The sequence below is a fragment of the Pipistrellus hanaki genome, assembly GCF_964339955.1.
Source record: "Pipistrellus hanaki genome assembly, chromosome: 4".
Classification (NCBI taxonomy): Eukaryota; Metazoa; Chordata; class Mammalia; order Chiroptera; family Vespertilionidae; genus Pipistrellus; species Pipistrellus hanaki.
The window spans coordinates 82,604,643-82,617,095 of record NC_140506.1 but is presented as its reverse complement, the minus strand read 5'-3'; the positions used below and the strand labels follow the sequence as shown (position 1 = coordinate 82,617,095).

The following is a 12,453-nucleotide window of genomic DNA, read 5'->3' as shown; positions in this document are numbered from 1 at the left end:
AACACTGAGCTCATGCCTGCTGTGGCCTCGCTAACTGCGAGGTCTCGTTGTGGCTCTGGGGTCACACTTCACATTCAAGACTGGCCTCTGCTCCTTCCTGCTGTGGGGCCCTGGGCAAGTGACCAGCCCCTCTGCTCTAATGTCACATTGTAAACCTGAGATGTCTCACAGCACCTCCTTCAAGGCCAGAATACAGGAGAATTTGTATAATTTTTAGCCCCAACCTTGACAAGCAGTGGCCTTCTTTGATCCATCCAGAATAACTAAATCACCTGGTGCCCTTTGGGGTCAGGAAGTGTGGGATCCAAAAAAGAAGTGGACACAGTCCTGCCTTTGGGGAGCCCTGTTACTGTCAGAGCCATTTCTGGGTCACGTCTGGATGGTGAAAGTCTTGGGATCCGATCAAACCACAGGGCAGGAAACAGGAAATGCTGCAGAAGTCTCCTCACCACCCACTCAATGGGGGTCGCAGAGAGAAACCGCAAAGATGTCAGAGGAGAGATGGGCAGAGTGGGATCCTCAGGGTCCTGAACCCTGAGTGAGGCCTAGGAGTGCATTCACCTGGACCAACCTGTCGCTGCAGCCCTCACAACCAGCCTGCGTGGGGTAGGGCCAGGCCGTCCCCCTCACCATGCAGGTCTGAGGGCATCAGACAGCTGGGCAGCACTCCTCCATGGTCTGCACATTCTGGAGGCAGCACCATTCTCCAAGGTCCCCAATCACAAATGTCACCCGAGAGCTTGGTCTCGGGGGACAGTGACCACAACCCTTACAAATGGGTGAATTGGCTGCAACCATATTGGAGCACCTGCTGTGCAGGGCTGACCCCACAGAGCAGACATTGCCTCGGTTGGGCTCTGGTGCCCGATGAGTCTGCCTGTTGAGAGTGTCGCTTGTGGAGGAGGTGCACACCGCTGGGTCCCGCTGTGTTCTGTAATCCAGCCCAGTAGCAGGCAGGGCCAGTGCAAAGTTCCCCCCTTAAACCTCCCCCCCCCCCAAGCTGCATAAGGCAGCTCCCAGCAAATGGAATATTGACTGGCCTTCGAAAGCCAGTTGGTAAGTGAAATGAAAAGCCGATCTCCCCCAGTGGCCGTTTTCACTGATGAGTGGTTGAGATCATCAGATCGATTGTTCCCGCATGCCGGAGCCTGGGACACCATGGCAGTGCCCAGCAGACTCATTAAGAAGAACAGCCATGTCTGGGGCTCCTGGCAGGGGCCACTTCACACACATGGACACCCTTGGTGGCTTGATGGTAGCTCACAGCAGGGAGAGACTGATCAGACCAATGAGTTTCCAAAAATGAGTGCTGAGCTAGCGCCTCAGAAGCGGAAGATCTGACGGGGAGGGGCGCACTGCCTCATCCCTGCTGGAGAGGGAAGACCCCCAGTGGGGCACGGGGCCAGCTCCTGTGACTGACAGTTCTCAGGAGACTAGCTCCTATGGCCCTCCAGCTGAGGGCCAGGTGCAGAGTGCCAGCCGTGCGATGTGATGTCCCAAAGACGTCCCACAGCCCAGGGAGGCAGGCATCTTCTGAGCTGGGAGAAGGAAGCCTCTGCATCACTGCTCCCTGTTTCCTGCTTATTGATTTGAACGGGGTCTCTAGACCATCCCCTCGTGGACCCCAGAATGGCCCCCGCAGCACCAGAGTCAAAGGACAGGACTTAGTTATCACCTGGGCAGTTTCCTCAGAGAAGCCTGAGCCGTGCTCATGCTGCAGGTGGCCAAAGCCAAGTTCAGAAGCAGTGATGGGGGGCAGGGGGGCATTCACTAAGAACCCCCTGTGGTGCCGTGTGGTCCTGGCATTGAATGTCATCCCTCAGCTTTGCCACAAAACCCACCAGAGAAGAGCCTTTCTTATTGGCTCGTGCCACTTTTTTAAAACCCCCTTATTGAGATATAATTCATATACCGTATACAATTCACCCACTCAAAAAGTACACAAATCAGTAGGGTTTAGTATATTCACACATGTACACAGCCGTTGTCATGGTCAATCTTAGTACATCTTCATCACTTCAAAAAGAAACCCAACCAACCACAAATGTACCTCCCATCTCTACAGACTTTCACATGAATGAAATCATTTACATGTGGACCTCTCAGGCTTAGTAAAATATTGTCAAGTTTCATCCCTCTCGGGTTTTTTTTTTTTTTTCCCCTGGGCCTAAGAATTAAAATAATATAAAACAGAGTAACAGGAAAAAGCATATAGATTTATGTGCTTGTTACATGACACAGGAACCCTTGTAAAAAAAAAAAAAAAAAAATGGAGACACAGCCTTAGCCCATTTAGCTCAGTGGATAGAACGTCAGCCTGGGCACTGAAGGGTCCCAGGTTTGATTCTGGTCAAGGACACAATACCTGGGTTGCGAGCTCAATCCCCAGTGTGAGTGTGCAGGAGGTACCCAATCAATGACTCTCTCTCCCTTCCTCTCTAAAATTAATATATAAAAAAGAAATGGAGACACAAAGAAATGGTCTCAGCATGTCTCATAGCTCCTGCCAAGTGGTCCCAGCACAAGTAGCAGCCATCTGCAGATCACTTTGTAGCTCATGCTGGGTGGCCCAGGGCAGGGCATAGGCAGCAGCTGACCTTGGCCTGCATCTTCGGGAGGCCCCAGAGCCAGCATAGCCAGAGGACAGTGATAGCCATGCCAAAGCACCACCTAACCACCTCCACAAGTGACACACTGAATGGGCAGAATCATCGGGCACCAGAGCCCCACTAAAGCAATGTCTGCTCCGTGGGGCCTGTCCCTGCACAGCAGGTGCTCCATTGTGGTTGCAGCCAGTTCTCTCAGCTGATTGGCCTGGGGGTAAATACCTTCTTTGGATGTGCCAACAGCACTCAGGACTCAACTACAAAAGGAAGGGGCACACACCTCAAGTGCCTGGCTCAAGTAACTGAGGAGGCTGCACCAGTGGGCCCTACAGGACACCTACTACTTAGGCCACTCTAATGGACTAGAGACATAGCAGGTCCACCTAATATAAAGAAATGCACAGGGAGTCAGCCAAAGAAACAACAACACATGACCCAAATGAGAGAACAGAACAAAACTCCAGAAAAAGAACTAAACAAAATGGAGATATGAAATCTGCCAGATGCAGAGTTCAAAACACTGGTCATAAGGATGCTCAATGAACTTAGTGAGAACTTCAACAAAGAGATAGGAATATATAAAAACAGACATAGAAAATATAAAGAACCAGGCATAAATGAAGAATACACTAACTGAAATGAAGAATGCATTACAGGGAACCAGCAGTGGAGTAGATGAAGCAGAGGATCATCAGCATTTTGGAAGATAAGAAAGTGGAAAATACCCAATCAGAACTGCAAAAAGAAAAAGAATCCCCTCCAAAATGGAAATAGTTTAAAAAAACCTCTGGGTCAACTTCAAGAGTACCAACATTTGCATCATGGAGGGAGAAAAGAGAAAGAGCAAGGAATTGAAAACCTATTTGAAAAAACAATGACTGCAAACTTCCTTAACCTGATGAAAGAAATAGACTTACAAGTACAGAAGTGCAGAGGGTCCCAAACAAGATGAACCCAAAGAGACCCACACCAAGACACATCATAATCAAAATGCCAAAGGTTACAAAGAGAACATCTTAAAAGCAAGAGAAAAGCAGTTAGTTACCTAACAAGGGAGCACCCATAGGACTGTCAGCTGATTTCTCATAAGGGAGAGGCAAGAAATATCCAAAGTGACCTACAACCAAGATTACACTACCCAGCAAAGCTCTCATTTAGAATTGAAGGTCAGATAAAGAGCTAAAGGAGTGCATCACCACCAAGCCAGTATTATAATAAATGGTAAAGAGTATTCTTTAAAAAAAAAAAAAAAAAAAGTATTTTAAAATATAATAAAATGACAATAAGTGCATCTCTATCAACAATTAATTTAAATGCAAATTGATTACATATTTCAAAAGACATAGGTAGCTTAATAACAAAAAAAGAGCCTTCCATATGCCATCCACAGACACACTTAAGAAAGAAAGACACCCACAAACTGCCGAGACTGGTTTGGCTCAGTGGATAGAGCAACGGCCTGCAGATTGAAAGATCCCAGGTTCAATTCCGGTCAAGGGCATGTATGTTGATTGCGGGCATATCCTCAGTAGGGGGTGTGCAAGAGGCAGCTGATCGATGATTCTCTCTCACCGATGTTTCTAACTCTATCCCTCTCTCTTCCTCTCTGTAAAAAAAAATCAATAAAATATATTTAAAAAGAAAGACACTCACAAACTAAAAGTAAAGGGATGGCAAAAGATATTTCATGAAAAAGAAAATGAATAAATAAGCTGGGGTTGTCTATACCAGACAAAATAGACTTTAAACAAAGAGACAAAGAAGCGACCCTGCAAGCCCACTTCTGGGTATTTAAAAAACCCAAAACACTAAAAAAAAATAAAATAAAAAAAAAGACACATCCTTATGTTCATTGAAGCATTATTTACAAGAGCCAAGATATAGGAGCAACATGTGTCCCTCAGTAAAAAAGTGGTGCGAATACGCAGTGAATGTGACTCGGCCATTTTAAAAGAATGAAATCGCCGACTGCAACAACATGGATGGACCTAGAGGGGATTGTGCTGAGTGAAGTCAGAAGACGACAATGCCATAATTCCACTTATATGTGCAATATAAAAATAAATGAGTGAACAAGCAGAACAAACAGACTCACAGATATAGAGACCATTTTGATGGGAGGGAGCTTGGGGGGATGGGTGAAAAAGATGAGGGATTAAAGTACACATCGGTAGTTAGTCACTGGATGGAAAGTACAGATAGGGAATAGTACCGTATTTTCCCGAAAATAAGACATTCTCCAAAAATAAGACCTACTTACAGGTTTCCTTCTATGTGAAATATAAGGCATCCCCCCAAAAAGAAGGTCCCCCTAGGCTAAACATGAGAGATTTGGTCCACTGATTCTGAAAGAAATGGAGTCACAAGAAATTCACCAGGAAATTCAGGAATTGGATTGTTATGATGATGTTCCAGAAGATGATGACATGATTGTCATTGAATAAATGAATAAATTCTTGATACTGTAGGATTCACAGTTTGTCTGTTTGTGTTGACAACTACCGTACTACCATACCGTATACAGGTAATAAATTTCCTTTATTTTCATTTAACAATAAATGTGTACTGTATTCTTCTTCATGGAAAAATAAGACATCCCCTGAAAATAAGACCTAGGACATCTTAGGGAGCAAAAATTAATATAAGACACTGTCTTATTTTCAGGGAAACAGGATAATAGTGTAATAACTGTATAGTGCCAGATGGGTATGAGATTTATCAGGATGATTACTTCACAATATATATATTGTAAATGTCTAATCACTGGGGTGTACACCTGAAACTAATAATATCTAATAATACTGTATGTCGACTGTAATTAAAATATAAAAATTTATTTAAACAAAAAAAGCAGCTGCACCCTTTTACACTCCCACCAGCAGATTTTTCCACATCTTCACCAATACTTACTGTGTGACCTATTGAGAGCAGCCCCCTAGCGGGTGTGAAGTGGTGGCTGATGACTAATCATGTTGAGTATCTTTTCATATTCTTATTGGTCATTTGTATGTCTTCTTTGGAGAAATGGCTATTCAAGCCCTTTGTCCATTTCTAAATTGCCATTTATCTTTTCACTGTGATCTCGTCATATAAGTGAGCAATTGAGTCTGGTGGTGCATCAGTGACCTGTCCCCAGCGCCCTGCTCTTTCTACTCCGGGAAGGAGAGGAAGAAACATCTTGCCTATTATATGGGGATATGCCGATGTGGGGAAACAGGAAGGAGAGCATAAGAGATGACAGAGATGGAATCTGGGGACACTGTGCAGGCCTTTATCACAGCCCTGTCCACTTCCATGATTAGAATGCTGGCCTCCCCTTCACCCTGACCTGGGGGCTGGAGGAGCTTCCAAGTCATCTGGACAGTGGCTCTGAGGATCCTGCCTGGCCTGGAGCCCGTCCCAACAGCCTCTTCCATGTGAAGAAAGTGCGAATGCTAAGGGAATGGTCTTTATTCTGAGAGTGAGCTTATATCACGTCGGCATCAGTGACAGTGCAGGTGGGGACAGCTGGACTGTGGGCTGTGTCATGTCCTTAGTTGGCAAGTGTGGCACCTACAGTGGTTGTTGCATGTTGGTCACAGAGGTGACCCAGTGACGGGGAAACTGCCTAGGTCTGAACGTCATGGTTTTGTTCCCATGGAAACACTGAGCCCCGCTCACCACTGGCTGAGTGGTCTGCACCTCTGGGAAGTGGATCAGCAGATCCTCACCTATCTGCCATCTCATGGCCTTCCCGGCCCATGGCCCATATATTGCCCTTCAGCCAACAGCAGCTTCATCAACATAACCTGTCCTCCTGGAGCCTGTTCCAGGCTGCCCCTCTGCCCGGAAGCCCTTTCCTTACCCCGTCCTCACTGACCCTCCTCATCCCTCCGTGCTCAGTCCTCCAGCTCCCTCTGTCCCCAGCGCTGTGCTTGGCTTGTGTGGCCACTGTGTTCCCTGCCCACCCCCCAATCAGGCCCCTGGTCTGAGCAGCTTGAAGGCCAGAGCTGAGCCTAGGATCTCCCCAGAGCCCAGCACAAGGCCCAGCCTGGCCCGGGAACGGTGCTGGTCACCGGTCTTCACTGTGGCAGGTCCACGGTTCCCTCACCCTCATTACTTACAAGACACGTCCTAAGGCTGACTACCCGTTTGTTCGCCGACATTTCTTCGCACTGTCTCCAAACAACCCACCAAATACCACCTCTGTCCTATCTCCGGAGCTCTGCGGGCCCTGCTGGGAGGCTGGTTGTGTTCCAGAAAGACAGGGATGGGATGGTCCCTCCAGGGCTCGAAGCCACTCCCCCCACCAGAGGATGGAGGGCATTGAGGAGGTGGCTCTGGGGAAGGGGGAGGGGAGGTTTGGGAACTCGCTGTATTTCAGTAGTTTGTAAAGTGTTTGTAAAAGCCTCTACCAGGTCCCTTGATATTCTGATGGCATGCAACCCAAGTTCCTAAGGTTCTGCTAGACTTGCTGTGCTGCTCACATTCTTGTCAGTTATCTCAGGGCCTCGGAAGAGCCACCACGATTCCTAACGCTAAGACGCATGTGCCAGCGATACGTGAATGGCAGGCAGGACCGGCACCATCCCCACTTCACAGTCAGAGAACCGAGTCTTGGGAGGGTCATGCGTCTTCCTCCAAGCGCCTAACCTGTGTAACTGAAGGAACGCTGGTTTTCTGACTCAAAATATGAAGTCAGTGACTCCATGGTCTTTGGAAATTCCTTCTGTGGAGACAGGGCCTTTCCTGCCCTCCAGGCCCCCTTTCTTGCCTATAAAATTGGGGCAGACATGGCCACTGCATTGGAGCAGCCAGGAGAGTCAGGAATGAGCGGTGCTTGGCTCACCAGCTCGGTTCTTGCCCGGCCCCAGAGCCACAAGCCCACCTTGTCCCGGAAGCACAGGCTGCTGGGAAGGGACAGCTAGCTTCTCCTCGGCCCGTTGCTCCAGGCACTGTCCCTGGGTTTCACCAGGCGGGAGGCAGGGAGTTGGTGCTAACGCAGGCTGTGAGGAGTGAGAATTTAATTTCAAAGACAGAGAAGGTAATGGATTGGAGGCAGCGGCTGCAGGGCTCCAGTGAATCTTAGTTAAATAAAGGCCATGATTTTTTTTTTTTTTTTTTTTAAGTTTGTTCTCATCAACTTGAGGTCTTTCCTCTCCTTGGAACCTCCCACACATGCCCTGGGCTCTGGGGGTGCACCTCAGGCCCCGGCAAGGCTCCTCCCCTTCCTCCGTCCCAGACCCCTCCCCACCAGGCTCCACACCCCACAACCCCATGCCTTCAGGTACTGCTTTTAAACCAGGAATTTAACACGCACTCTACCCTCCTGGCAAATCTTAAGCGTACGTGGCTGTGGGCACCGTGCTCTATGGCATCTCTAGAGCAGGGGTCTTCAAACTATGGCCCGCGGGCCACATGCGGCCTGCAGAGGAGTCTGATCCTGCCCGCCAGGTTTTTTGGGCAGTGAGCGCAGCCGAGGTGTTACAGTAGGGATTAGTAGTTCATATAGTCCGGCCCTCTAGCTCTCTGAGGGACTGTGATCTGGCCCCCACTTTAAAAAGTTTGAGGACCCCTGCTAATCAACAGCCATAGGGTTTCAGTTGAGCAAGAACTCCCCACCCTCATCTCGCCCACCTCTAGTAACCACTTCTGCAGCCTTTGATCGTGAGTTTGACTCTTAGGTACTGTGTTGGGGTGTTTGTCCTTCTGTGACGGGCTCGGTTCACTCAGCAGTGTCCTCTGCGGTGTCACACAGGCTGACCGCCCCACTGTGCGCACACACCACACTTGCTTCATCCACTTGCCCACCCCGGGGTTGGGGGGTTTGCGAATCTCGGCTGTTGTGAATAATGCAGTGAGTAGGAGGGCAGATATCTCAGATCCCGGTTTCAGTTTTTAGGATAAAACCCAGAAGTGGGATGGCTGGGTCGGAAGGCAGTCCCTTTGGTGATTTTTGAGGCGCCTCCATACTGTTGGCATGGGCGGCGGCACCGTTTTGCTTTTCTAGATTCCTGCCATCCTGACAGGTGTGAGGCGGTGTCACTGTGGTTTTGATTTGCATTTCTCTGATTTAAAAATAGGCTAAGGTCTTGAATAGACATTTTTTTCAAAGAAGACATGCAAATGGCCAACAGGTCCATGAAACTATTAGATGGTTTTTGACCTGGAATATGAATGTCAGTTTCGTGTGGTTTGGCCTCATACATGCTAATGAGTCCTGTTCCCACTCTCTTCTCTCCAGCTTAGTGCTTTGAACAGAACCAGCCCTGTGATCAGCTGCCCTGCCACCCATCACCCACTAGTTATGGGCCTGCCCCAGTGTCTGCCCTCAGCTGGCCCAGCTGGCTTATCTTCCAGAGAGCCTCGGCGCCATCAACTCTCCCTTTCCTGGGACTTTGTGTACAGCAGTCCTGCCCTCTCACTCCCAGCCCCAGGGGGCTTAGCTCATTGTCACTGCTACTCTGGCCTTTAGACTGAGCTGTGCCTAGCACCCCTAGGCCTGCTCCAGCTCTGATGGACTGGCACCCCGCCCCATTCCAGTCCACCCTGCGTACCCGCCGCACTCACTGAGTCAGCCTTGGGTGTTTGACAGACGCCATCTCAGTGGCTTCTCCATGCAGCCGGAGGTCAGTCCTGCTGCCATGGAGGGCAAGTCGCTGGGCCCACACAGCCACCACAGGGCCGCCTCGCCTGCCTTCATGCAAATCTAAAGAGCCACTCACGGCGAACCATCCAACTTCTGTTGCCCATCCTTCTCGCTCTTCCCTCCAGGAAGCCCTCTCACTGCCAGAGCTCAGCACCCTGTGTGCCCGGTGTGAAGCAGCCACCATGTTCCACTGTCACAGTCTGCTCTGGGCCCACCCTGCCCCTCTCCAACAGGCTATAGGCTCTTGGGACTCCTGTTAATCTCTGTACACCCAGGGCCTCGCTGGCACCTGGCAAAGCCCACAGGCAGGTGATTACTCCTGCCAGGTACTGCCCAGCTTTATCCACATAATGCTCAAAACCACCCACCTTAGTTACAGCAGCAAGAGCAAGGACCTTATCTAAGGAAATGCAGCTGGCAGTTGGCTTTGTGTGGGTTCACGCACTGTTGAAAACCCTTGTGCACTGTTGGTGGGAATGCAGACTGGTACAGCCACCAAGTAAAATAGTATGGAGATTCCTCAAAAAACTAAAAATAACACTTCTTATGATCCAGCATAAGAATACACTTCTGGGTTATTTATATGAAGAAATAGAAAAGACATAGTACGCACCCCTATGCTCACTGAAGCATTATTTGCAATAGCCAAGCTGTGGAAACAACCTGAGTGTCCATCAGTAGACAGATACAGAAGAGATGGTGCGTACACACAAGGGAATAGGACTCAGTCATAAAAAAGAATGAAATATTGCCATCTGTAATAGGGATGGACCTAGAGGGTATTGTACTGAGTGAAATGTCACATACAGAGACAAATACCATATGATTTCACTAATATGTGGAATCTAAAAAAAAAAAATAGATAAACAAAACAAACACTCATAGGTACAGAGAACATATTAATAGTTGCCAGTGGGGAAGGGACTTGGGAGAAAAGGTGAAGGCATTAAGATGTACAAATGGCCAGTTATAAAAGCAGCCACAGGGATGTTCATACAACACAGGGAATACAGTCGATAATATTGTAATAGCTATGTATGGTGTCAGGTGGTTGTAGACTTATGAGTGAGCACTTCATAAGGCATATAAATGTCTAATCACTATGATTTACACCTCGAACTAATATAATACTGTATGTCAACTATAATTGAAAAATAAAAAAGTTATAAAAAGAAAATGCACAGATTAGCACCTAAGCCACCAATGAAATATTTTGCTGTACTTTAAAGTGTTTTAAACCAAAATATTCACAAAGGTTCATTGAGTAAGGACTGTTTAGCAATACAAAGTTAAGGAGTAACAATAAGTGCTGTGAAAAAGGAAAGGAGGGAGGGAGGTAAAGGGGGAAGGGAAGAAGGAGGAAGGAAAGAAACATCTGTGCTAGGTAGAATGGCCCCCAAAATGCCTTCACCCTGCTTCCTGGGACCTGTGAATATGTCCCTTTCTGTGGCAGAGGGGACCCCTCAGCTGTGACTTGGTCTCAGAAGAGGGAGGTTATCCAGGCCCGGTGCAGTCACAGGGTCCTTAGAGGAGGGAAGATCTGGGTTACTACACTGCGGCTTTGGCGATGGAGACAGCCAGTTGAGGGGACGGAAAAAGTGGGAAAACAGATGCAACCTGACTTCCGCCCTGGCAGTCCCATTCTAGGTGTCTGCCCTCCAGGACTGTAAGTCCTAAGCCACTATATGTGTGGAGGTGTGTCACAGTAGCTGTAGGAGGTCAGAGCTCACAGCCACAGCCTGCCCTCCAGCCCACCCTCTGCCCAGCACACAGGAGCCACTTAAAACACAACCAGATTGTGGGCTCCCCACCGGAGCCTTCAACTGCACCCTTTACTCCCTGTCCCTCTCAGGGCACTTCCTGCCATCTTCAGGCAGCTTGCCTCTGGAGCTCACAGGGATGTTAACATGTCATCTATGTATATAAAAGCCTAAGCACACTGTTTCTTCTTTATCTGCACCCGTTGGGTCCCCTAGCCTGGCCTGTACCCTCTAGCAATCTGGGTCCCCTCAGGGGATGTTGGACTGCCAGTTTCAGGATTGGGACTGTTAATCTGATATCCCCCAAGAGACGCAGTAGTGCATAAAGTGGCAGGAGGCCAGGGAGGAGCCCAAGTTGGGCGCCACGCCACTCCGTCCCGGCCCCATTGTGCCTGCCACTGCTGCTGCTCAGTAGTGCTGCAGTGGAAGCGAGAGAGGCTCATGCAACTGCTGCTGTGCTCACCAGCCATGAGCCCGGCATCTGGAGCCTAACCGTCAGCTGAGCGGCACCACCACTGTGGGAGTGCACTGACCACAAGGGGGCAGCTCCTGTGTTGAGTGCCTCCTGGTGATCAATGCACGTCATAGCAACCTGTCAAATGGTCATTAGGTCGTTCAGTCACTTAGGCTTTTGGCTCAGTGGATAGAACATCAGCCTGTGGACTGAAGGGTCCCAGGTTCGATTCCGGTCGAGGGCATGTACCTTGGTTGCGGGCACATCCCCAGTAGGGGGTGTGCAAGAGGCAGCTGATCGATGCTTCTCTCTCATCGATGTTTCTAACTCTCTATCCCTCTCTCTTCCTCTCTGTAAAAAATTAATAAAATATATATTTTTTTAAAAAGGCTTTTATATATATACATATATATATATGGCACGTTAAAATCCCTGTGAGCTCCAGGGCCAGGAGAACCTGCCTTGTTCCCCATGCCATCCTCAGTGCCTGGGACAGCGCTTCCCACCTGGGATGAGGAAAGCATGAACGTCCTTCAGGGTTTCCCTTACATGGCAGGGTGTGCCCTCCCTGAAAGAGTGTTTTAATTCCTGTGCTTAGAAACGAGCAGATCACAGCATGGCGCAGGCCCACTCCACGCTGCCTCGTCCTGGCCGCCCAGAACTACGATGTCAGCTGTGAGAGCTGCTGCACGGCGCCTCACGTCGTTTTTATCCACGTGTGCACCTTTTACGCCCTTTCCTCCACATGAATCCACGGCCCTTTTCCCATGGGATACACCACGCCTCCAGGGCCGGGCGGGAACACGGACAGCCTACGCGGTGTCCTAACATCACCACTCTGTGTGTTCCGTTTCCCCCATCTCCACCTCGCATGTGTTCCTGGAGAAATACTGTGTTTTCCCTTCCCCGTCTCATGACAGTGTCCTGGCCACGTGCCCAGGTCACGCACAGGCCAGCGATCTCTTGAGAACCATGCAGCTCTCTCCCTCGGTCTGCCACCGAGGA

General features: G+C 49.1%; 2 protein-coding genes across 3 annotated transcripts in view; one reads left to right on the top strand and one right to left on the bottom strand.

The window, feature by feature from the left end:
* CPPED1 (calcineurin like phosphoesterase domain containing 1) overlaps positions 1-12,453 on the bottom strand; it is a 175,085-nt gene that overhangs the window by 18,983 nt on the left and 143,649 nt on the right. The window lies entirely within an intron of this gene.
* SNX29 (sorting nexin 29) overlaps positions 1-12,453 on the top strand; it is a gene marked incomplete at its 3' end in the record, with an annotated part of 419,909 nt that overhangs the window by 402,289 nt on the left and 5,167 nt on the right. The window lies entirely within an intron of this gene.